The sequence below is a fragment of the Callospermophilus lateralis genome, chromosome 14 (genome assembly GCF_048772815.1).
Source record: "Callospermophilus lateralis isolate mCalLat2 chromosome 14, mCalLat2.hap1, whole genome shotgun sequence".
NCBI classification, from domain to species: Eukaryota; Metazoa; Chordata; class Mammalia; order Rodentia; family Sciuridae; genus Callospermophilus; species Callospermophilus lateralis.
Window position 1 is genome coordinate 36,822,721 of NC_135318.1, and position 25,272 is coordinate 36,847,992.

Consider the following 25,272-nt stretch of genomic DNA (forward strand, 5'->3'; position numbering starts at 1 on the left):
TGTATTGAACATGAATCCCCCTCCTTTAGAAAAGCTCTTTGAAGCAGATAACAAACTTTCTTTTTTTAACCTCCTTCCCACCCCTCAAAGAAATAAATAGAACAAAGCAAACATCTCGACTCTCTTTTATAATGTAGATAACTTTTTAAAAATTTTTTATTCTAATTTGTTATATATGACAGCAGAATGCATTATAAGTCATATTAAGCACATATAAAGCACAATTTTTCATATCTCTGGTTGTATACAAAGTATATTCACCCATTTGTGTCTTCATACATGTTCTTAGGATAATGATGTCCATCTCATTTCACCCTCATTTCTACCCCCATGCCCCCTCCCTTCCCCTCCTACCCCTTTGCCCTGTCTAGAGTTTGTCTTATCTTCCCAAGCTCCCCCCGCAACCCCACTATGAATCAGCTTCCTTATATCAGAGAAAACATTCAGCATTTGTTTTTTGGGGATTGATTAACTTCACTTAGCATTACATTCTCCAACTCCATCCATTTACCATGATTTTTTTTCTCTTTTATTGCGGAGTAATATTCCATTGTATATATATATATACCACATTTTCTTTGTCCATTCATCTACTGAAGGGCATCTAGGTTCACAGTTTAGCTATTGTGAATTGTGCTGCTATAAATAATGAAGATAAATTGAGAGTTGAAGTTTCAATAAAGTTCTTCCTTATATTGCTTTCACAAATTCAAAACTTCTCCTTTTAAAATTTGCAACCTACTATAGGTGACCAAAAGGATATTCCCTATTTCCAATAGCAGTATGTATAAATTTGTGTCACTATAAAATATGTAGAATATTGTAGATAACATGATAATTTATATGGTAAAGACATTGCTTTTATTGTCTTAAAATTACTATGAAAATTATTTAAAGTTTTAACTGTACATTATTTTTTCAAATAGTATTTTTTAAAATACATTGTTATTTTCCCAGAAAGATTACAAGAATAATGCAAAATAAATAGTATCTCTGAAGCAAGAAGTATTCTCCTACGCTTTTATCAATTTGGGATTTTCAATTAAAATCATAGCACAAGGAACTTGTAGTTATACCCAGTCAGAGAGTGTCCAACATCTATTAAAAATTGGATTGGTTGACTTTGAAAAAAATAAATTTCTCAGGAATTATCTGAGACATGGACTTGTACAACTTTTTTTTTTTTTTTTTTTTTTTTTTTTTTGATACTAGGGATTGAACTCAGGTACCATGAGCCACATCCACAGCCCTATTTTGTATTTTATTTAAAAATAGGGTCACTGAGTTGCTTACACCTTGCTTTTTTTCCTGAGGCTGGTTTTGAACTCCCCATCCTTCTGCCTCAGACTCCTGAGCCTTTTATACACACTCCTTGAGTAGCCTCTTTCGTTCCAGTGGCCAGACTGTGGAGTTTTTTGTTAGTATTATACCTCAAGGCAAAATATGTTAGTAAACTTCATATTATCTAAAAAAAATGGTAATGTAACTATTGTAAATTGAATAGAAGTAGCTACTAGATGAGAATGAAAACCCCAAATGAAAATGTGCTTTTGTAAAAGAAAAAAAAGCAAAAATTTTAGAATTAAGGCCAAACATAAACTATCAAGGCAAACATAAAAGTGATGAAAGAGCCTATTTTTAAATTCCAATTTATTTATTTTGTGATGCTGGAGATTGAACTCAAGTGTACTCTACCTCTGAGCTATATCACCAACCTTTTTTATTTTTTAGTTTGGAGAGAATCTTGCTAACTTGCCTAGGCTGGTCACAAGTTGGCAACTTGTGATCTTCCTGCCTCATCCTCCCAAGTAGCTGGGATTACAGGTGTGCCTGGTAGAGCCTTTTTTTTTTTTTTTTTTTAAGTCTCAGATTATATTTTTAAAATACTGGGCACAAATACCAGTAGAATACTTGAGTAAATTTTTATATTCATCAGAATATATAACCACCCAAATGATGGAACATGTGTGCAGAAATTTAATGTTTCCCATATTTATCATTTACTCATCTCATCATATATATTTTTTTCCTTGACCCATTGGAGAGCATGCTGCAGACATTGCACCCTTTACCTTTTAATACTGCATATGTAATTCATAAGAAGCAGACTATGTCCAATTGGTTTTTGGTTTTCATCTTGGGTTTTTTGTTGTTGTTAGTTTGTTTTGTTCTTTATTTAGTTTTTGGTCCCATGGGCAATTTCTTTTTAGATACAGAACCTAATCCAGTATTGTATGTTGTATTGTCATGACTCTGTAGAACAGTTCCTCAGCCTTTCTCTGTCTTTTCTAATGTTGATATTTTTGAAAAATACAGGATAGCTGAAGAGTAGAATATTCCTCAGTTGGACTTTTCTGATGTTTCCTCATAGAGTATTATGCAATGTCATGGGAATATTGTAAGAGATGTATCCCCTCATGTTTCCAATCCAGAGGCACAGAAGGTCCCTTGGCTCCTTATTGTTGATAGCTAATTTTGGTCACTTGAGTAACATATTATCCAGTTTCTCCACTGTGTAGTTACTGTTTTTCCTTTTGCAACTTTTAGGTCATTTGTTAGGAAGAATTTTGAGACTGTGTTGATAATTCTATTCCCATCATATCTATCCCTTTTAGATTTAGCATCTGTTGATAATTTTAATCTGAGTAATTTTTACTAGAATGTTTGTAAAATTTTATTTTCCTAACTTTCTGTACTTATTAGTAGTCATTCAGTAAGGAAGATGTTTCCCCTTATCTGTCATCAGTTTAGAATAAATGCTTTCTTCTGAACCATTTGAATATTCATTATAGACATAAAATGTCTTCTTCCCCCTAATACTTAAGAGCAAGGATGTTCTCCTTTATAATCATAGTAAAATTATCAAATTGCAGTATTAAAATCAATGCAATTCTTTTATCTGATTTTTCCATATTACACTGTTGTTCCAGTAGTGTTCTTTGTAAGAAAAAAAAAAAAAAAATCTGGTCTGGGATCCAGTCTGGGATTATACATTACATTTGATTGTCATGTCTCTCGTTTCCTTTAATCTGAAACAGTTATTAACCAGGTTTTCAAAAATGCCAAGATCAAGAAACACTGGGTTTTTCTGATATTTCTTCAAAATCAGATTGAGCTTATGCATTTGGGGCAGAAGTGACCCTATCCTTTTTACAACATCTTATGGTATTAGTTGTTCTGTTAAAAGGATGTTAATTTTGATAACTTGTTTTAGATGGAATCTACTAGATTTTTCTGTTGTAAGTTTATGGTTTTTCTATTATATTAATAAATGTGGGGATATACTTTTAGAGAAATATTCTGTGTCTCAACAGTTTCACACAATAATTCCAATGGCATTACTCAGCTGAATTAATTGTTATTCTGATGTTTGTCAAATGGGTTTTCCAAATCTATCATTCTTTCTGTATTTATTAGGTGGCATTCTACTTTAAGGAAAATCCTCCTATTTCTCTCACTCATTTATATAGTATAACCTTGTAGATTCCTGTATTCAGTCTGTTACTATAATTTGTTTTGATATCAAATTATTCCAGATTTGGAATAATCTTTTCAAGCAGTTCTTGGGTCTCTTTGACATCTTATTATTCTTAGAGCAACTCCTTACTTTCCAACGCAGGATATTACAGGTTCATCTTTGTTTTCATTTTTTTTTTCCTCCCACTCCAGCTCTGGAATTAGTTAACATTTCCCCAGTGTCCTTAATTTCCTTTAATGGGGATTGGTGTTTAGAAACTAAGATCTGAATCTCCTTAGTTGTCATTGCTTTTAGGCCCTTTGGTAGAAAGAGCCAGGAAACCTATATATTAGAAATCACAAGTTTTAGTGATACCTCCATTTTCATTCTAGGCCCCCAGGGTTCTTCCTTGCCTTTCCCCATTCCATATTTGTATTGTCTTCCATAGTGAAAACTGGTTCTCAGTGTCATCAATATGGTTACTCATTTGTAGAACTTAATTTTTTTATATTGGATATGTATACAACTTATAATTAAAATTTATAAGTTTTAAAAAGTATTTGGGCAAGCCACAGTAGGGTTCCATGTGGTAATGTCATTTATCAGTCTGTCGTTATAGGAAGAAAGCTTGGGAACTTGTATGTATATGCTGTCTTCTAGATAAATTTAGCAAATTGTGCTAAGTACTTTTTTTTTTTTCCAATTGAGCCAACATTTATTGGACTTCTTTATTTTTATTCCTAGTCAGACTGCTATTATAGATTCTAAAATTTTTTAACCAAGTACTTGATATGTAGTGCATCAAATTAATATGAAATTATAAAAGTAATGTGTATCAACAGAAACAAAGAAAATATTTTGAAAGAATACTAACTAGGAGAGACCAATTACAAAGCAACGATTATATTAAAGAGTTAGAAACTGAACGAAGGTAGTCCTGGGAGAATGGAAATAAAGAAGAGATTTGAAAGAAATTCAAAAGATTTGAAAAGACTCAAGATTAACTGGGGGGAAATGAGATGACTGTGAGTCACAGTGGGCCTTATTTAAACCTAGCAGTAGTAGGTCTCTCCACTAGATGGCAATGATGCTCTTAGTTTTTAATTTGCCTCTATGGTAAAAGATTTGTAGTTACAGCAACTTAAAAGTCAAAATGGACTTAAAGTTCTCAATATTTCTGTAAATAAGATTGCCAGAGAATTTTGCTTTACAACATTAAAGGTCCAAGAAATATTTACATGTGCATATACATACAGGAAAGAAATACGTGTATATACATACAGATATACTTCAAAATGTGACTGATTACATTGGCAGAAGTAAAATGGTAACCCTCGGAGGCCAGAAACAAAGAGAAAGTACAAATTTAAAGGGTAAAGTAGCACCAAAGCCAGTGCTTATATTAGGAATGTCCGCTAATACTTGAGGATCTAAACCTATATTTGATTTGATTGCAGTACTGGAAATTGAACCCAGGAGCACTCTTAACACTAAGCCACATCCCCAGTCCTTTTTTATTTTAAGACAGAACCTCATTAAGTTGCCAAAGGCTGACCATGAATTTATGATCCTCCTGCCTAAGCCTCCTGAGTAGCTAGGATTACAAGCATGGATAATCACTGTGCCTGGAAAAAGCTACATTTTAAAGAGCATCACAGATACTAACCAAGAGAAAGTAAAAAGGTAGGTCCTAAGATCCTAAGGCATAAAGTGTTACTAAAGATAAAGATCATTATATGATACAAGGTTCAAGTTTCCAAGAAGACAAAATTCTAATGATGATATAGCTTCAAAATATACAAACAAAAAATTGTAATGGAAGATGTTCCACATTGCTTGCAGTAAATTGATAGAACAAGCAGTCAAAAGATGATAATTCAGGAAGATTTAAACAATTAACAAGTTTGATCGAACAGACAGAATATACACCCAGCAAGTATAAGCATCATTAAACAAACAGGGAACATCTACAAAAAGTAATCATGCATTAAGCCATCAGGTCAAGATTTGATTTTATAGAAAAACTAGTTTTTAACCACAAATATTAAGTTAGAAGTGGATAGCAGAAAGATAATTTTTAAATATTTGGAAATTTCAGACACTTTTAAATAATCAATGATACAAAGAACCATAGGAAATTGAGAAATATTTAGGATCAAATGACAAAATATTTTGTCAAAATTGGCAGAATACAGCAAAAGTGGAATCTAGAGGGAAATATATAGCTTTAAATATTTATATAGGAAAAATTAATGAGCTAACCATAAAACTTATGAAAACAAGAAAATGGGTAGAAAGTAGAAATTAATAAAGAGGATAAATGAATCCTATCTAAAAATTTATTAGAACTCAGTAAAGCAAAAATTTGGTTCTTTAATAAAATTCTCAAACCTCTAGCAAGACTGGTCATGTCAGGAAAGGCCAATTTTATAAATAAATGAAACAATTATAGATGCAATAAAGATAATATGAACTATTTTGTGTTAATATATTTGAAATTTTAGACCAATATAAAAATATGCCAACTGAAACTACTTGAGAATAAATTAAAATTTTGTAAATTCTATTAACATTGAAGAACTTTTATCAGGCATTGAAGACATACCAGAATAGAGTGATTTTGCAGGCAAATTGTACCAAAATTCAAATAACAGGTAATTCCCATTACACAACTTTTTCACACAATGAAAAAATAGGAAGATCATTATCACTCATGAGCAAAGATGGAAAATATTAGAAAATTAACCCAGCAATGCATAATAGTTAGTAATACATTGTGATCTGCGTGGTTTTAGTAATGCAAGTGTGGCTCACATTTTTTTATTGTTTTTTTATTTGTACATGACAGTAGAATCCATTTTGATATATATATCCTATTCTAATTAGGATCCCATTCTTATAGATGTGTATGATGTGAGATTCACTGTAATGTATTCATATATAAAAATAGAAAAAATATGTCAGATTCATTCCATTGCCTTACCTTTTCCTATCCCACTTCCTTTCCCTTCATTCTCCTTTGTCTAATCTACTGAACTTCTATTCTGCCATTCCCCCTTTTGTGGATTAGTTTCCACATATCACAGAAAACATTTGACCTTTGATTTTTTGGATTGGCTTATTTCATTTAACATGAGTCTCCAGATCTATCCATTTCCTGGCAAATGTCATAAAATCGTTCTTGATGTGTATATATACCACATTTTCTTTATTCATTCATCCATCAATTGAAGGCACCTAGGTTGGTTCCCATAGTTTAGCTATTGTGAATTGTGCTGCTATAAATATTGATGTGGCTGCATCACTGTAGTATTCTTATTTTAGATCTTTTGGATATATACCAAGGAGTGGGATAGCTGGAATTACCTGTTATTTGAATTTTGGTACAATTTGCCTGCAAAATCACTCTATTCTGGTATGTCTTCAATGCCTGATAAAAAGTTCTTCAACGATAATAGAATTTACAAAATTTTAATTTATTCTCAAGTAGTTTCAGTTGGCATATTTTTATATTGGTCTAAATTTTCAAATATATTAACACAAAATAGTTCAAATGGTGATTCCATTCCTAGTTTTTTGATAAATCTACCTACTGCTTTCCAGAGTAGTTGCATCAATTTGCAATCCTACCAAGGAGTATACCTTTTCCCCTTATCCTCACCAACATTTATTGTTACTTATAATCTTCATAATTGCCATTCTGACTAGAGTCAGATGAAATCTCAGTGTAGCTTTAATTAAATGTATCTTTAATTTGCATTTCCCTAATTACTAGAGATGTTGAACATTTTTTTCATGTATTTGTTAGCCATTCTTCTTTTGAGAAGTGTCTGTTGAATTCCGTTGCCCATTTATTGATTGAGTTATTTGCCTTGGTGGGTTTTTTGTTGTTGTTGTTTGTTTCTTTGTTTGTTTTGTGTGTGTGTTAAGTGTTTTGAGTTCTTTGCTTGTCTTAGAAATTAACACCCTATCTGAGGTGCAAGTGGCAAAGATTTTTCTCCTATTCCATAGGCTTTCTCTTCACACTCTTGATTGTTTCCTTTGCTGTGAAGAAGCTTTTTAGTTCGATGCCATCTCTTTTATTGATTTTTTCAATTTTACTTCTTGCAGTTTTAGAATTTTGCTAAGAAAGTCAAGTTCCTGAGCCAGTATGTTGGAGTGTTTTGCCCCAAATTTTAAAAATCTATTAAATTAACCACATTAACAAATTATAGGACAACTACATGGCCATCTCAAAAAGTGCAAAAAAACTCATTTAATAAAATTCAACAATTTATCATAAGGGAAACTATTAGAAAACTACAATAGAAAGACATTCTTTAACCTAAGGTATGGACCTTCTAGAATCCCTACTAATTGCCCTGATAGATCAATGAGGATTCTTTTCTACTCTGCAGTTATTTGAACAGGTATTTATTCTACGTGAGATCTGGGCACTCCTTTGCTCCCAGCTCACCTTTTGTTCTTCTTCAGCCTTATGAACTCATATGCTACACGTGTATAGCCTAGTATTCAGCAAAGATAAAAGAGTGTTTCTTTGAAAGGTTTCCAGAACTCTTTTTTTCTGTATAGTTGTACCCTCTGCAAAACTCTGCCCTACATCTTCTGTCTCACACTGCCTGAAGTCTAGTCTTTTTCTTGACTTAGTAAGATTGATAGAATCTGCCTGGATATGGAATGTGCCTCCAGGACACACCCTCTTAGGAATCACAGTCCTGTGCTGCCCTTTGTCTAATATGAAAACCAATTTTCTAAATTTTGCCCAGTTTTCCAGTTGTTTACAGCAGGAAAGTAAATCTGATCCCTAGTATCATGGTCACAAGTGAAAGTTTATTACAGATGGACTAAGACTTATGACAGATTCTCATCTCAATAAACCCATTGTAAGTTGAATATATTATAAATCAAAAATGCATATAATACCTAACCTCCAAACATCACAGTTTGGCAGCACAGTAAACTGAAATGTTGGTTGTTCATTCTTGTGATCTCATAACTGACTGGTAGCTCCAGCTTGATTCTCAGCTATATGATCATTTTTTTTTGTTGTTGTTGTCTGCTTACTCTTAATAGAGCAGGGACACTGTTGGATTGTTTGTCAACTCTGCTTATACTGGTGGGCCAGTTGACCATGGGTTTAATGTAAGGCAGACTTTCTCTAATGACACTTTTGACTGTATAACTCTTTGTTGGAGGAAACTTTCCTTGTGCAATATAGGATGTTCAGTAGCATCCTTCACTTCTATGTGCTAGATGCCAGTAGCACATCCCATGCCATTGGTAACCCCAGCCCCTGGGTTTGTGGCAATTCAACATGTCTCTAGAGATTGCCCTAAGCCTTCAGCTGAGAATTGCTGATGTAGGATGATCTGTCTGGGATGTTCATGAGTGGACTCTTAAATTTTATATCTAGGTATTCCCCATCGGATAGTCCTCTAATTTCTCTTGCCTGAAGGATGAAGTGGGAGAGCAGGGAGTCTTTAAATACCCTCACCTGTGCCTCGTGCTCCTTCATCTCGAAGCTATCTATTTTCCTCTCAGTAGCCTTCACCTCAAGACTTTGGTGAGTGTGGGAGAGACAATCAACCAGTGGTAAGGAATGGGGTGAAAGAAGAAATCCAAGAATTCACATGACTCTCACAGATCTTTCATTTAATTGGTCTTCCTTAAGTCAACATTCCCAATTCACAGTACTTCCAGAGGTGCCATCAGTTCTTGGGCCTGTTGAAGATTCTAAATTTTTTTCCTATAATAATGTCACTTTATGATGACTCTTCAAGTCTGCCAACTGTTATCAGGTGTCTCTGCTTTCCATCCTCCAAAATTTGGCTCCTTTGATATCTTCTTTAACTTTCTTTATCCGTAGGGTTCATGGCACTTTCCCTCAAAATAGCTTTGATGTAGTTATAGAGGGAAAAGTTAAGAAAGATCAAAATTAGACATGTTTTATTCTGTCAGTTTTTTCTAGAAGCTTCCGTTTCTTGCACTTTTGATAATTTCATCATGTTCCTAATAGTCACCAGTTATTTGGGGAAGTTGGTTGTTCAGGCGAAAGGGACAGCTCTAACCTATTTTCTTCCCATCTTTCCTTGTGCCTTGCTGGGGCTAGAGCCTGGTGGTAGAACATGGGTTCCCCAAGCCCTGAGGTCAATCCCCAACATAAAAAAAAAAAAAAGAGTTAGTTGTAGCCACCAACCAACCAAGTCATGTGGAAAAGTAAGCTATTAGTATTGAGAAGAGGCCCACTCAAGAAAGACAGCTCTTGAATGAGAGAAGAAACTGGGCGTGGTTGCCTATGCCTATAATCCAGACTTCTCCAGAGGCTGAGACATGGGAATGGCAAGTTCAAGGCTAGCCTAGAAAAAACAGAAGATCCCATCTCAAAAACTAAAACTTATAAAAGAATGGGGGGAAAGGATTTTATAAATCCAGAGTGGTGTCATTGGAATGTAAGGATTTTTGAAGAGCAACCAGCTTTCTTGGATTATAGAACCAGAAAGAAACTGAAATGCTTTCTTTTTTACTGCTACTTTTTCAGTGAACTTTTTGTTTGCTTGGTACCTGGGATTGAACCCAGGGTTGCTTTACCACTGAGCTACATCCCCACCCCTTTTTATTTTGAGAGGGGGTCTTGCAAAGTTGCTTAGGGCCTCCCAAAGTGACTGAGGCTAGCCTTGAACTTGCAGCTCTCCTGCCTCAGCCTCCCAAGTCACTGGGATTTCAGGTGTGCAACCCTGTGCTTGGCCATGAACATACCTTGGACAAGGCCCATCAGTTACTATTCCAGCACCTGAGTCCACATGACCCTTCTGGCTCCACTCTGCCAACAACTGCATCTTTCCTCTTGTTTTTAAGTTCAAATTACTGAAAAAAGAATTACAGCCTAGTTCCATATTTCTATACAGTGTATAAATTAAACATAACCAAGTGACCAGCATGGGAGAAAGTGGTGGGGTAGGGGAGGTGTTACATAGCCATATCCATTCAGCAGGGACCTTATATGTGGCAGGAAAATTGACCTACCCAGGCCTAAATGAAACATTGGTTTTAATGAATCTGAATTAAAATAGAAGCTAGAACTTTTAAGTATACAACCTTAATTTTTGAAGTTGGTGTCAAGTGCAGAATCCATGTACCTTACAAAGCCATTGTCAAGATGAAAGTGTAAAAAGTATGGGATTGGCTTAGTATGGTGATTCCTTTCATTGAAATGGTTTGCACCTCAAATTAACTACTCTCCATGATTCCTGCAAGTCTGCTGTGTGCTGAGGCATCTGTTCTCTCTGACGTCACCAGTCCTCAGCCTGTATTTTTTACCTAATGTTTACAAATTCCAAAGCATACTAAAGTGCCCTCAACACTCAGCCTCACAGAATTTGGTCTGCTGTGGAGCTCTAAGGAACTCACTATTTTTCCAAAATAATGTATGATGTTTCTACATCTATGAGATTGTTCAAAATCAAGGGTCAGCAAACTACAGCCTATAGGCAAGTTACCTATTTTTGAGGATAAAGTTATATGGGAACATAGCCATAGCCATTCATTAACATGTTGTATAAGGCTGCTTTTGTGTATGATGGCAGAGTTACAAAGCCTAAAATGTTTATTGCTTGGCCCTTTAAGAAAAATTTTGCAGACCCCTCTTCTAGTTAGTTCTAGAAATGATCAGCATGTTTGGGAAAACTTTGGGTTGTTGTAAAGGTTCATAGCTGCAAAGTAGTGGTACAATGTTTTCCCAGGCTATTTTTATTGTTTCTTAATTCCTTAATCACTTTAAGGATTAAATTTAGAGCCAAAAGTCACTCAGACATCTCTAAAGATTATCTTACTGGCATAAGCTAAAGCACATATTATTGTACATTCATGGACTGAAATATTAAGTAATTTGATCTAAATGATTGTTTACAGTTTAACTCAAATGTACTCAGTCTGTTCTGGTTATTTATTCAAGGATTATATTTTCTTGCCACATTCACTCAAGAATAATAGTATGTGATCATTTCCTGTGTGATCTGTAATGTGGGGACCTCTCTCCAAATGCAGCCCTCTGATTTGTTTCCATGATGTGGAGTTGGCCTTTAGGTGATGTGATTGAGGTTTCCCAAACAGGATGTTAATTTTCACTCTTCACAGTTGGCGAAACAAAATCCTTTGTATGATTTTGAAGGCCAAAGAGCCTCATATCCTCTCACACCATCTTTAATTTATAAAATAAATGTTAACTTGGTTTCTTTGTGCATCATTTGCAACAAACTTGTATTTTTAAGGTGCTCTTCCCAACTCAGGCAAGCACACTCAGCTAAAGCAGCCTTTTGGAAACAAATGAGTTTTAGCCAAGAGTTTAATGATAAAAATACATGCTTGCAAAAGTTCTAAGCAGCACTCTGGTGCCTCCTACACAGTTTTACCAACAAACTCTTTGCCTGAAATACAAAATCTTTAAGGCAGCCTCCACTTTCTCCCTCCAAGAGGGAAGAGGAAAGAAAGGTTGTGGCTTTTGCAATACAGAGGACCCTCCTCTTCAGTGTCCTCTCACAGGTTCCTGATTCCCACAGTACAAGTTGAAAAAATGAGAAAAGAATCTTCGTGCCAAGACATGCAGCAGTTAACTCTTTTGAATGAGAAAAATGTGTGTTCATGACCACCAAACTGAGACAAACAGCCATCACTGCTACTGGAAACTGGGGACTGGGTCTGAGCCAGAGCAGCTGCTCTCTGTGCCTCTCCTACTTAAGAGGAGACTAGCCTGCAGACTGGCCTGTCACAGCTTGCCCTGCCCCAGAACCTTGGACTCCCTCTCTGAAGTTTCCACTTGTTCCATCTTGTTCTACCCAGTAGACCGTCTCTGGCACCTCTTCTTTGCTAGGCATTTTGCTTTGGTGAACCCTACAACCTGCATTTTCTCCAACGTAGCACTGAAGTTTCTCCTTAACCAGTCTTTCCCTGGCCTCTTCCCTCTCCCACTAAACTGTAAGACCGCCCAAATCCAAAGATCATGGTTTTCGTTTGTTTTTTGTACTAGGGATTGAACTCAGGAGCACTCAACCACTGAGTCACATCCTCAGCCCTATTTTGTATTTTCTTTAGAGACAGGGTCTCACTGAGTTGCTTAGCGCCTTGCTTTTGCTGAGGCTGGCTTTGAACTTTCAATCCTCCTGCCTCAGCCTCCTGAGCTGTTGGGATTACAGGCATGCAACACCGAGCCCAGCAAAACCATATATTTTTTTGTTCAACAAGACTCTTATATAAGGTTGCCAGAATTAAAATTGGGGTTACTTATTCCCAAATATGTAGTCCACCACAGGAATTCGATTGTTTTGAATGAAAGAAAAAGGGATGGGACTTCAGACTGAAAGGGGCAAAAACAGCAGTGTTATAGGCAGTTGTATTTCCAACAGCCCCATGAGCAGGGATTTGCAGAGTTGAATGAAAGAAAGCCACCGAGGGTGGCCATTGACAGTGAGCCTCTGCTTTCACTTGCTGTCTTCCCACCCAACCTCTCCCAAGACTCCTTCAGGCTAAGTGCTGCAACATACAACTGATGAAGCTTTTGTTAGTCACCCAATTCTTTTAAAAATCCCTTTATTTCAGCTTTGTGTCCAAAAGTCCAGGCACTTAGCTCCAGAGGCCCCTGTGTGGAACATTGTCAGGAGCCTATAGAAAAACTGTACTAGCGCCCAGGGGGCTTATTTTGATTATCCTCTAAAATTTCACTTTTTGCTCTGTGTCTGATTTCATGGGAGACTTATTTTTCTTCTAGACTCTGGATCCATGAAATCTATGCTAATTTGTGTGTGTGGGAGAAGAGTATTAGCCTATTCCTTTACCATGTGTTTACTCTTCTTATTCCTTCCTTCACCTAGAAAGCTCTCCTAGTTTGTGCTCCTTACCTCAGAGAAGAGGAGTGAGAGTAAGGGACAGAGAAACAAAAGTAGCTGCCCTTAAGGAAGAAAAAAAACAAACAAAAAATAATGACATAGACAAAATATTTGGAAGAAAAGATAATGACAGTAGAAAAGAGAGAAAAAAAAAATCTCGGAGAGAGGAAATGAAGCCATAGGAAAATAGAAATGGCAGAGATAGTGTGGAGTCCTGAGCCCTTCCCCAGGCTCACTTGAGAAGGTCACAGTTCCAGATGTCTTTGAGGTACTTGTTCCTTATCCTCAATAGAACCCCAGGAAAGTGGCAAGACCCCAGAGAAGAAATGGGTGCATAGTTGGTCCCTGCTAAAGAAAACTGAGGCAGGCAGACATGCTGTTTTGCAGCCCCTTGTAAGATAAAAAATGCCTCCTTGTGACCAAGAGGATGACAGAAATGGAGGTACTCCTGGGCCTGAATGAGGTCATCAAACTGTGAAGAATGGCTCAGTAAATGCCAGTGCAAAACAGTGATCCTGAGGTCCATGTTAGTCCCTCCACTCCTCTCCCACTGCACACCTTGCATCTCATAAGCCCATTACAGAAAGGCTTTTCCTAAATACAACCCCAGGGAAAGGAAAGGTTGAAGGCCATGAGTTCACTGAGGGTTCATTTCTAACAGTTTAAAGAAATGGAGGCTTGAAGTCAAAAGTAGTTGAAGTTCTCACATCAGCATGTGGAACTGTATCCACGGCTTGCGGTTTACTTATATTCAGGGTTGACATTCCTAATGAAGGAGCAGTGCTCAGTTAGCCACTTAAAGGTCTTCTCAAAAAGTGTTCAGGTTCAAGAAACCAAGTAATGGGTATACTGTCCAACATATGCCATGAAAACAGAGCCAATAAACAGGGGAAATGTTCTCTCCTGATGATAAGAGGTCTCTGTTCTCCACCCCAAAAATCAAGACAAACAATTTGCTAAGTGTGGAAACTGCATTTCAACATTAACAAATAAATAAATAAATAACCTCAAGCAAGATCCTAGCTTCACTTTTAGTATCAGTTGATCAAGAAAATAGAAAGCTAAGATGTATTCAATAACGTTAAAAATCAATTTATTTTATTCATTGTAATAACATTTATGCATATTTGGAAAGTAACCCATATAGATGAGCACATATTGCACTCGATCTACTGAGAGAACACTCACATGGGTTTGCAGATCCCTTGAAGTGCCTAGAGGTCTGAGGGCCACAAGTTGGAACCTACTGGGCCAAATTATTTTAAATTGGTCTTGTTTAGAAAATCCAGCATGTATGATGGCAATGTCTTGCAGAAATCTCTCTCTTAGTATTCCAGTCTGAGGACTCTGGCAGAAGTAATAGCCTGCTGCAAAACGGATCACCCTTTTTTGTTTGCAAAGTCTTCATACCAGCTGAATCACAGCTTGCTTTGCACTTCTCGTAACACCTTGCAACATCACAAAATATTTGCTGGAGTTTGTGGAGGGCGGCTGCAGAATTAGTAAACTGAAAGGAGGCCTTCCTTCACTCCCACCCCTGTCAGCACCTTCTGTTCCAGCAGACCCAAAGGCAGCTTGAGAACTCTGATTGCTTCTCCAGAGTATGACAATTCTTGGCACCATAGCCTGGGGCAAGGATGGAAGCAAAGGAAACATTATGGAGTTTTGCAGGTGCCAGTACAGAATATTGTCACTTTACAGAATTGAATGTATAATGACTTCATGAAGGTGAGTTGCTATGGCAACTAGCATTCTCAACTTTTATATCTGGAAGTAAGAGTGGTGTGGGCCATTTCTATTTGGACTATATATTCTGGGTTTAATGAGTAACTACCCATGCTCCAACTCCTAGGTAACCAGGCTCATGCAATGCTAGACCAGGAAGGGACCTTAGCAACCATCTAGTTTCACCTCTTAGGTTTATAGATAGGGAACTGAGATTCAGAGAAGTGACGCTTCATAACTAATATGTGTTGGTCCTGAGCCCATGTTTCCCCACTTAGTTTTCTAGTGCTCTGTTCTTTATATGTACTGCCTTTCTGAATGAACTCACCCAACTTTCATGACTAGATAAACTGAAATGGAACCTCAGGTAGATAGAGGGTCACTGTCATTTACCAATGGTATGTTAAATCAAGTCCTATGGATGTCCTGGCGTCTCAAGGATCTATCTATCTTCATCAGAGTAATCCCAGATTTCACATGCAAAAACCTTTTACATATCCAGAATGATGGACAGTACTGAGGAAATAGAAGTGACTTGCGGGGACTTGATCTAGTTTTATGGTTCCAACATATTATATAGATTAGCAATCTGCAAAGAAAGAGAATATACTCCACTTACAGTGAACATAAGGTTAACTTCCTTCAGTGATTTATAAAATGCATCCTTTAGGATTTTTCAAGGCCTCCTTTCATGAATAATTCTCACACAAATACACGCAAAAATATTTTGGATAAGAATTTTATCCAGTTAATAAATCACCAGCCCACAGAAAATTGAACTATTAGAAGTTTTCATAGGTTCTTGTAGAGAAGAAAGGCAGAAGTTTAGAGTATTTACTACCATTATTTCAAAAGCAAATCTAAATCCAAAATTAAAACTTAAAAAATGAAATTAAAGTGTTAATTCATTTTAAACATATACATGAATAAAAACATTTGATCCTCAAAAATCTTAAAATGTGAAAATCATCTGGAGATTCTACTAACATGCAGATTCTGTCTCAGGAGGTCTGGAACAAGAGTTTGCATTTATAATAAGCTCTTGTGTGGTGTCAATGCCTCTGGTCCTTGGTTTATACCTTAAGTAGAAAAGGGCTAGTTTACTTGAGGCCTCCCTGGATTTGTTTTCTTTCAGTGTCAACTCTGACTTTCAGATCTCTGACTACCCCAGTCACAAGAACGTTTCTGGTTAAATTTTATCCACATGGCACTTAGGTGCTGCTGTGTATCAACATGTCCCATAGGTACATGTAATATCCCCAATCTGATCTTAACCCATCTGCATTTGCTCAGCCCTGTGTGTGCACATAGTTGCTGAATGAAGAACTAGTGATGATTGATTGATCCACTGAAAATGATTTCCTCCTTTCTCAGAATGCTCATCCATGAACTCAATTTAAAATACAAAGAAACATTGAGTCTATTCTTACTCTTACTTTCCCTCCTCTGTAAGTTGACATTTTTTAGAAATCAATGGCTGTGTAGAGACTACTCATTGGGTCTGTGACAAAATAACGAGTTGTTAGGATTTCGTTTTAAAGGACAAACCAGTTACTGGTTGTAGTAGGCCATCAGAGTGGAAGCACTAGAGTATATTAGGAAGGACACAGCTTTTGGTGCACCAAGCACCAAAGCATCACTAAGTCAGAAAATACCCACAGACTTGATTTACAGCCTTAGTCTGTGGCCTACGAATTGTATATCTTAAGAATAGTTACTTAAAATTCCTGAAACTTATTTCCTTGCCTGTAAAATGGGATACCATCTCCTGTGGTTTTTTTTTTTTATAGAACTATAGGAATGCATTGTAAATTGCCTAACCTTGTAGAAAAAGATAGATGTTATAATCTCAGCAGAATCTCTCCCAAGCAGATCTGGAAATTGAGTCTTTGCCACTCACCCTCTGCCTTTAGAGCCCTGGAATAGCTTACATGCAGGACATTATCGCCATCTTGTGGTGTATCATTGCCTAAGTTTCCTTATATACCTCATTACCTTTGAGTGGTTGTAATTCATTCTTATATTTCATGCAACAGGCATTTATGAATGCCTACTGTGTGCCAGGCACTGATTTGGCTGATGAAGCTACAACAGTTAAAAGATAAACGTGGTCTTTGCCTTCAGGGAGTCATCAGGTAGGGAAGATAGAAATTAAATAATTACCCAACTAAAATTTGCATTCATCTTGTGAAAAGTTATATGGAAGAGTATAGGATCCTGTGGGTATGCAATAAGGTTACCCAGGGAATTGAAATTGAAGGAGAAAAGAGAACTTGGACAATAGGTCACATTGGGCATGTGACAACAGACATCCAGCAGCATTTCTTTGGGAACATCAACCCCCATTTAGGCTCAGGAGCCTGCCAGTCCACAGGGAGCTCCAATCTCAGGCCTTTTTTATCAGTCACTTAGTGTCAATAGCATCCCACTCTATGCAAGTCACTTTACATACATCATCACTGACTTTTTCATAGTATTATCCTTTTGCAGACGATAATTGGAGAAGTTAAAGAACTTGCTCAAAGACATAAAATGATATATCAGAAACAGGATTAACGCCTCATCTCTCTGCCTAAAAACTCCATGCTCTTTCCACTACTCATGCTGTCTCCCTAATGCCAAGCTCTGCTCTCTTTACACTGCATGATGATGCAGAAAGGAAACCATTAGAAGTGCTCAGGGAGAACAAAAATGCAGAGAAGGAGGGGAAATATAACAATATCTCAGTGGGTCATGTGTGAAGGACAGAGAGAAACTGCTGGCATGTCTAACTATGCTCCTCCAGTGTGGTTTTAGAAGAGTAAATTCAAGAGATCTGCTCTACCAGGAAAGCAAATATCCCTAATAGTGTTCCTTATGCTCTTGTGCTTTGAAATGGGTTATAGCTGCTACTACATTAAATGATGTGGGATCATTTGGAGAAGAGTAGTGATTCTCTTTACATCTATAGGAAGATGTATGGATTGCTAAGCACCAAGCACCAAAGCATCACTAAGTCAGAAAATACCCACAGAGCTGAGAGGTTTCTTGCTACACAGGACTTTCAGCTTTAAGGTTGGGACATTCCCAGGCAAATCATGACAGTTGGTCACCATACTAATGGGCCTGACAGGGAAGCTCTGATGTACTTAGGAAGTTAGGCCAAGGCAAGTATTGAAATGTGGGGTCCAGTAGAGGGCTCAGTCACAGACTATGGCAGCAAAGCTGAGACAAGGGAGGTTTAGGTCCCTCAATAAGCATCTTGGTACTCAGCATTTGGATTACCAAATCATTGTAGGCAGAAATCATTGACTCCAGGCCTGAGGGAGGACTCAGGTAGAGGACAAGTAGGGCAGAAAAGTCAGTCCAATCTATACCTGGGCTGTAAAATAGAACAAATGACAGTACCTGTCACTAAAATAATCTGTGAGCTCTACTAGTTAATATGTGTAACATGCTTAGAGTGGTGCCTGGCCCCTAGGAATATAGGAAGTGTCACCATGGAATCCTCAGAAAGAAAAGAAGATGACCCTGGGTGGATCACATCCTCTGTTAACTGTTTTCCCCATCCACAAAAGGAAAATCAAAATTCCTGACAAAGCTTTCAGAAGGGACAGAACAGGACACAACAATCAACAAGGAGAGAAATCATGGAGATAGTTAGGAACTTGTGCTCTGGAATCAAATGACCTGGGTCACAGCCAGCTCTGCCATTTAGATGTTCCTTTATTTATTTGACAAACATTTATGAGCCAAGCATTATTCTGAACACTTTACATATAGCAGCTCATTTAGTTATCATGACGCTCTTATGGAGTAGGAACTGTCATTCCACTTTACAGTCAAGGAGACAGAGGCACAGAGAGGCTATAACTTGTTCAACTCATGCAGGGAGCCAGAACCTAGAGTGACTTTGTTAACATTTCTGTTCCCCTTAAAAAAAATGGGGATAATGCATTATGACATCTATCTCATAGGGTTGTTATACATATTAAATGAGCTAAACTATATAAAGTACTTAACAAAGTAAGCCCTCATACTTAGCTTAGGTAGTAGTTAGTAATGAGCATTGGAATGCAAATCAATAATGTGGAGAGGTCATGGATGTTCTTTAAATTGCTTTTAAGGCTAATGAATAATAGAGAAAAAGAACAGGTGTACTAAGTCTGAGAATAAACATGGAGAAACAAAGGAAACCAATTAAGAAATACGTCAAAAAAGGAAAGATCAATAGGGCTGACTCCTGACAGGGTCTTCTGAGGTCAACGTAGGATTAGGATATATGGCCGAAGGTTTCTAAATGTATTTCAGAAAGGAAATTTCATTAATAGCACAGGTGCAGTAAGACGAAGTCCGCCAAGTCATTGACCCTGTCTCTCGCTTTAACATAGGACTGACTTGTAGATAAAGCCCCCTCCCCCATGAGATGAGCACCATGACAGTCCAGAAAGGACCAACTGCTGCTAATTATAAGTCTTACTAGATTTTCAAAATGTGCTTTTACCATTCCCCTCATGAAGCCCCAGGCTAGGGGACCCAATCAAAAATTTCCCCACCCAACGTGGAGCAGTTAAACATCTGGTTGGTGAAGACCGCAGAAGGTGGACCCCAGTTCTCCTGACAAAGATCAAACAGGAATCAATTTAGAAGCAGCATTGTTTCCTTTGTTATTCTCTGCTAGGAGATGCCTCTCTCTCTCTCTCTCTCTCTCTCTCTCTATCTCTCTGTCTCTCTCTCATGTTCTCTACTTGAGCCTTACTTTACTTTTACTCACAATAAATTCTCTTATTTGCCTTTTTGTGTTTAACTTTAAATTTTCTTTTGTCAGGACATAAGAACCAAGGTTTGAAGCATCAGCTTCCCCCTCTCCTGTGACACTTAAACCTCAAGTAATTTACTGTTTAATTGGAGTGATAAGATATATATTCTGTAACTATCAAATATATAACTGTCATTTAAGAAAGTGCCCACTGAGCTGTAAAAAATCTAGCATGGGACAGGGACCTTAGGAATACAAGGGGGACTAACAGATCCTGTTTGCAGAGAGAACATATAGGCCTTTGAGGGGAAATGGTGAGGTCTCTAGGGATTGGCAATTTATTCCAAAACTCCAGCTTTACAAACCCTTGTGTTAGAGAAGAAGTCCTCAGTAGCCCACAGAGAGAGCTGAGGCACCTGGGCCCAGCCCTGAACAAGCTAGGGAGGCCCACAAAGGCAGCCTGTTCTTGCCTCCTGCTGCGGAAGGCCCAGGCAGGGTCCTGACTCCAGCCCAAGGTCTGGATTTCTGCCATCACTACCTCCTTCCTGCCGGAAAACCACTGCACTGGTGCCATCCCTGGCATCTAGAGGCACCTTTGGCTCATTGACAGAGGCCTCTTTTCTCACCTGCACTATTTTTTTATGATGTCTTCTGGCTCCAGGCAAGACATTTCATTTACTCTATCAGCCCCAGGCTGGGGGACCCTGTGAGAAGAGAGGATGGGCCAGAGATGGGAATCATGATGAAGTGAGAGGAATATCTCTTATCAGAGATGTGATGATGCTACTCACAAGTAGCACTAAAACCCTAGGACTTCCCCCACATTCTTCATGAGGGGGGAAGGTAAAAGCACATTTTGAAAATCTAGTAAGACTTGTAATTAGCAGCAGGGAGAGAATAGGCCCCTTCTTCAGAGCAAGTGACAAGAGCAGTAAACACTGGGTAGAGGTGCTCTCCAGCCAAGCCAGGATCTCTTTCCTCCTCTCCCATCTCTTAAAAAGGGACAGGAGCTGTGTTTAGGATCAGAGAATTCTTTTCAACTATTTGCACTATTTGCCTCTGAATGAGTTCTCTGTCCCTCCTAAGCCCTTTGGATATATGGTTGCTGCTAAACACACACACACACACACACACACACACACACACACACACACACACACACACACCAGACTGAAATTTTTATGACAATTGTTTTGTTTTTGGTTTTTATGAATGATATAGATGAAAATATTATTACACAAATCAAGGAGATCGCTTCCCATTGCCAAACATCTTTGAAATGGGGGCTGTAACACAGAACTGTTTTTAGAATTGCTGCTTTGGTGGCTGGCATAGGACTGGCAAGCCCCTCTCTGTCAGGGCTGCAGGAACTCAGGTGTGTTCTTTCCTAACTTAGCTCATGGGCTGTGGGAGAGTCTCTCTGGGTATCTCTCTGGGCTTCATTGCTAGGCAGCCAAGACTTTTCTGCCTCACATGCCTGCTCTGGAGGATGGAAGCTGAATGCATGCTTGCCTCTCCCTGGGATCTGCGACTGCTCAGCAGTCCCCAGCCTTGCTTAAGGAACCTTCTGCTGACTCCCTTCTTGCAGCACTATCATCTGCTCTTTCTCAGAGGCCTCTTCTTGTTTGTTTGGTTTTTGTTTTGTTTTTTTAAGCTGGGAAGAGAAGCTCTTCTGACCCTCCTTGGAGGGAAGCCTTTTCAATCAATCCACACACACCCCAACCTCACACCTGGCTCCTGCCCACATCTCCTTTCACAATGCCCTTGACTTGCCTGGCCTGCCTAGGATGTTCCTATTTACACTGCATTACAATGTGGATCTGAGTTGAGCTTGCTTACAAAACAACTTATTTTATTATTGTTTATTGTTATTTTAAAGGGCAGGGAGGAGGAAATGAATACTGAGGGAAGGAAAAGGGAACTGACATTTAATTAGCTCCCATAGTTCTTGAGATAGATGCCTCACACACATTGACTTACACATCCTCACAATGATTTGAGGAGATGTTAATTCCCCTAGTTTACAGAGGAGGAAATAGAAATTAAATAACTTATACAAAGTCTCAAAGTCAGTCAACAGAGAAGCCAATTGCTAATTTGCTCCTCACTTAATCTAAAACTTTTCTAAATGTTTCAGTGTAAAAAAGAAAAACCAACTTCATGAAGCAGACCATCAAATAGGTTGGGACCTGGGGCAAGTCAATGAACCTCTCTGAGCTGTAGTTTGAACATCTTTAGATTCAGGAAGCTGTTCTAGAGGGTCCTGAGCATCTGACCCAGTCTTTAATTGCCCTTGTTATTAAAAAAAAAAAAATTACTTCTACCAGTGTAGCCCAAATCTCTCAAGAACCTAAATAGCACTACCAGGAAATAATAAGGAGTACATCAGGAGTTGTCTCCTTGATCCCTGTGGCGCAGCAGCTCTGCTAAATCAGGATCTGCCAGTGGGCAGGAGGATGGCAAAACAGAGCTAAAGGGACCTGCATTTCTATATCACCACCCTCCCCCACCACACTGCCCTTCCACTCCAGCCACTGCAGCCAGCATCCCTTGCCCCTGCGTGCTGCGGTGGCTCCCCATGCAGCCTGGGTGCTCCTCATAGCTGGCTGCCAGCACTCCTGAAGAACCAGGCCTCGCCATGCATGGTCCCTTGTCAGGCCCAGCTAAGAAAAGTGGGTGGAACTTGCATGACCTCCCTTGCCCCCTGGGAGAATCTTGTCTGTGTGAAAGAAATAAGAAAATATTTATGGAAAACAATAAAATCTACAGCAGTATGTACTTACCTTGAAAGTCTAGGGGCCATAAACTGGAAGGGCATTTTTATACAAGCATTTGTGCTTGCCTGGCAGGAGGAAGATCACACACACGCATACACATATGTACATACACACACAGTTGCATGAATGTATACTGTCTCCTTGGGATTTCCTAAGCCTTTCACATGAAGCCTCACCAGCCCCAGGAAACTGTACTTATGAACTCCAATTCCACTAGAGCGTGCCAGCATTCCAGGGCCAAGTCAAGACTTTTAAATAGCTGTGGACTAGAGTCTGACCTCAGAGCACAGAGTGGACAAAGGAGAAGCCCGGGAGGATGAGATAGTGGGGAAGCTACAGCCTACCCCTTGCACATTCATATCTTTTCTCCTCCCCAGATCCCCTCACCCCACAAAAAAAGATTAAGTCTCAGAATGAGTAACTGCATTTGAAAAAGACAGTGGTTGAAGCTTTTTTTCGTGAAAACATGCCTTCTTGATTTGGGATGGCCACCAGAGGCGGTATTACAGCTTAGGTCAAGTTTTCTTTGGCACCCCGCATCTTACTGCTTATCCTCTTTGTTCCCATCCCAAGCCTCCTCAGGCACCCAGCCAAGCAGCTCTGTGCAATTCAACTAAATTTATAGGACACTACAGCCACTTGGCACCATGCTGAGGAAGACAAAGTCATTCTGATACCAGGTCTGTTGCAACCTCTGTGACCTTGGGCTTTTATAGCAACTGTGTTCTTGCTCCACCTTACAGAAACTGGAAAGATGCGAGAAAGAAGATGAAGAAATCAGGCTCATATAGAAAGCCTAGGCCTCTCATGCAAAGACTGGCAAAGAAACACATGTGCGAATGCTTTAATAAGATGTCCAAGGCAGATGTGTTAAATTTTCTTGTTTTTTTTTTTTCCTGAGACAGGGGTCTCACTGTTGCCCTTAGTGACAGTTCTGCTCTAAACAACTTTTTCAATTGACCACAGTACAGTAGTCCCCTTTATCTTTGGTTCAGGTTTCCCCTCAAATGCGGTCCAGATATATTGAATGAAAAATTCCAGAAATAAGCAGTTTATAGTTTTAAATAACTTTTTAATTATAGTAGATTATCATAATTGTTCTATCATCATTTACAACTATCATTTATTGCTGTTAATCTCTTATTGTGCTTACCTTATAAACTTTATCATAGTTATGTATGTATACGAAAAAACAGTAAATATAAGGTTCAGTACTATTTGTGATTTCAGGCATACACTAAGGATCTTAGAACGTATTTCCTGTGGATGAGGGGGGACCACTATAGTCTCAATGATATTTGATGAGAGCTTCTGTGATAACACCTTAATTCCTATTTTTATTAACAGCTAGTTTGTAAAAGCTATGGAGACACTGTATGCTGGGCATCCTGGAAGGCAGGGCTTGAGCCAGGCAGGTTGATGTGTGGAAAGTGTGGGAAAGGACACAGGGCATTGGCCTATGTCTGGGTGCAGGAACAAGGTGGGTAGGGACAAGGGACATCAAGCTGGTCAGAACTTAGGAACTTGTAAAGGATAAGCAACAGGCGTAGAATTGGATAGGTAGGCTAGAAGAGAGGAAAATATACTTATGAGGCACTGGTAAGTATAGCATGTGATTCCATACTGTGCATAAATTTATTTTGTCATAACAAGCATATGAGAAGGGTATTATTATCTTGATTTTCAGATAAGGACCAAATCCCAAAAGGCTGTCAATGCAGCAGTACTTACCCTAAGGTAGAACTGGGAACAGTGGTTCCCCAGCTTCTGACAGAGTTCATCGAGGAAGTTAATTTATTTGCTTAATCTGAGCTAGTTAGCAGTAAAGCTAGATTCCAATCCATCTTTGTGTCTTCAGTGCCAGAGAATAATCTTCATTTTGTTTTACCTCCTAGTTACTATCTTATCAACTTGCTAAAAAATTTTATGGATTGGATTATGGCTGTATATGAATATAACCTATATATAACTATGTATCTATGTATTATGGATGGATGGATGGATGGATAGATAGATAGATAGATAGATAGATAGATAAGATAGATAGATCTACGTAGTTGAAGACGAATAAAGCAAGCAAGCACTAGTGACCCTGCCACCTACTTAGGGCACACAGTATTGCCAATGCTATTAAGCCCCCCATGTGCTCCTACCTGATTGTGAACTCCACGCTGCCTACACCCAGAGGTGACCACAGTGCTGAAATGTGTACTAGTGATTCTTTTGCCCTTTATAATGTCCTCACATATATTTGCTGCATAATTTCCATCTGCCCCTCCAGATCCAGATCCATTCCCCAACTTTGTCTACCCTGCCCTGTGGCCCCTGAGGCTGCATGGGGGATCCCTTGATCCTGGGCTCCCTGATGGGTTCTGCCAAAGTGAAGCGCTGATGGCAGATGAAAGGACAGGAAGAGGGAGGTCCATGAATCCTAGAGTTCCGCACTGTCCCTTGATGGTTTCCTCAACCTAGTATCTTTTGGCCTTTTCTAATTTATTATCACCTCCCTAAGTAGCCTTTCAGAATTTTTTTTTTCCTAATCATCTCCCTGACATGAATTTTTAATCCCACACATGTACTATTTAAAAAATAGTACATGGTGTGGGATTAAATAAATAATAATAAATAATAAATTAAATAAATAATTAATAAATAAATATTATTTTTGCCTACCCAGGAACCAATTTGTACCCCTTG

General features: G+C 38.4%; 1 long non-coding RNA gene across 3 annotated transcripts in view; it reads right to left on the reverse strand.

Annotated features, from left to right (window-relative positions):
• Window positions 1-9,143: 9,143 nt before the first annotated feature.
• LOC143380279 (uncharacterized) overlaps window positions 9,144-25,272 on the reverse strand; it is a 52,592-nt gene continuing 36,463 nt past the window's right edge. For 2 of the 3 annotated variants that reach the window (XR_013088605.2, XR_013088607.2), the window contains 2 exons: window positions 10,214-10,321; window positions 9,144-9,350 (listed from right to left, as the gene is read on the reverse strand). This is a non-coding gene — a long non-coding RNA (uncharacterized LOC143380279). Of the gene's footprint in view, window positions 9,351-10,213; window positions 10,322-14,463; window positions 14,962-25,272 lie in introns of those variants that run through there. The other variant, XR_013088606.2, reaches the window with a different exon arrangement.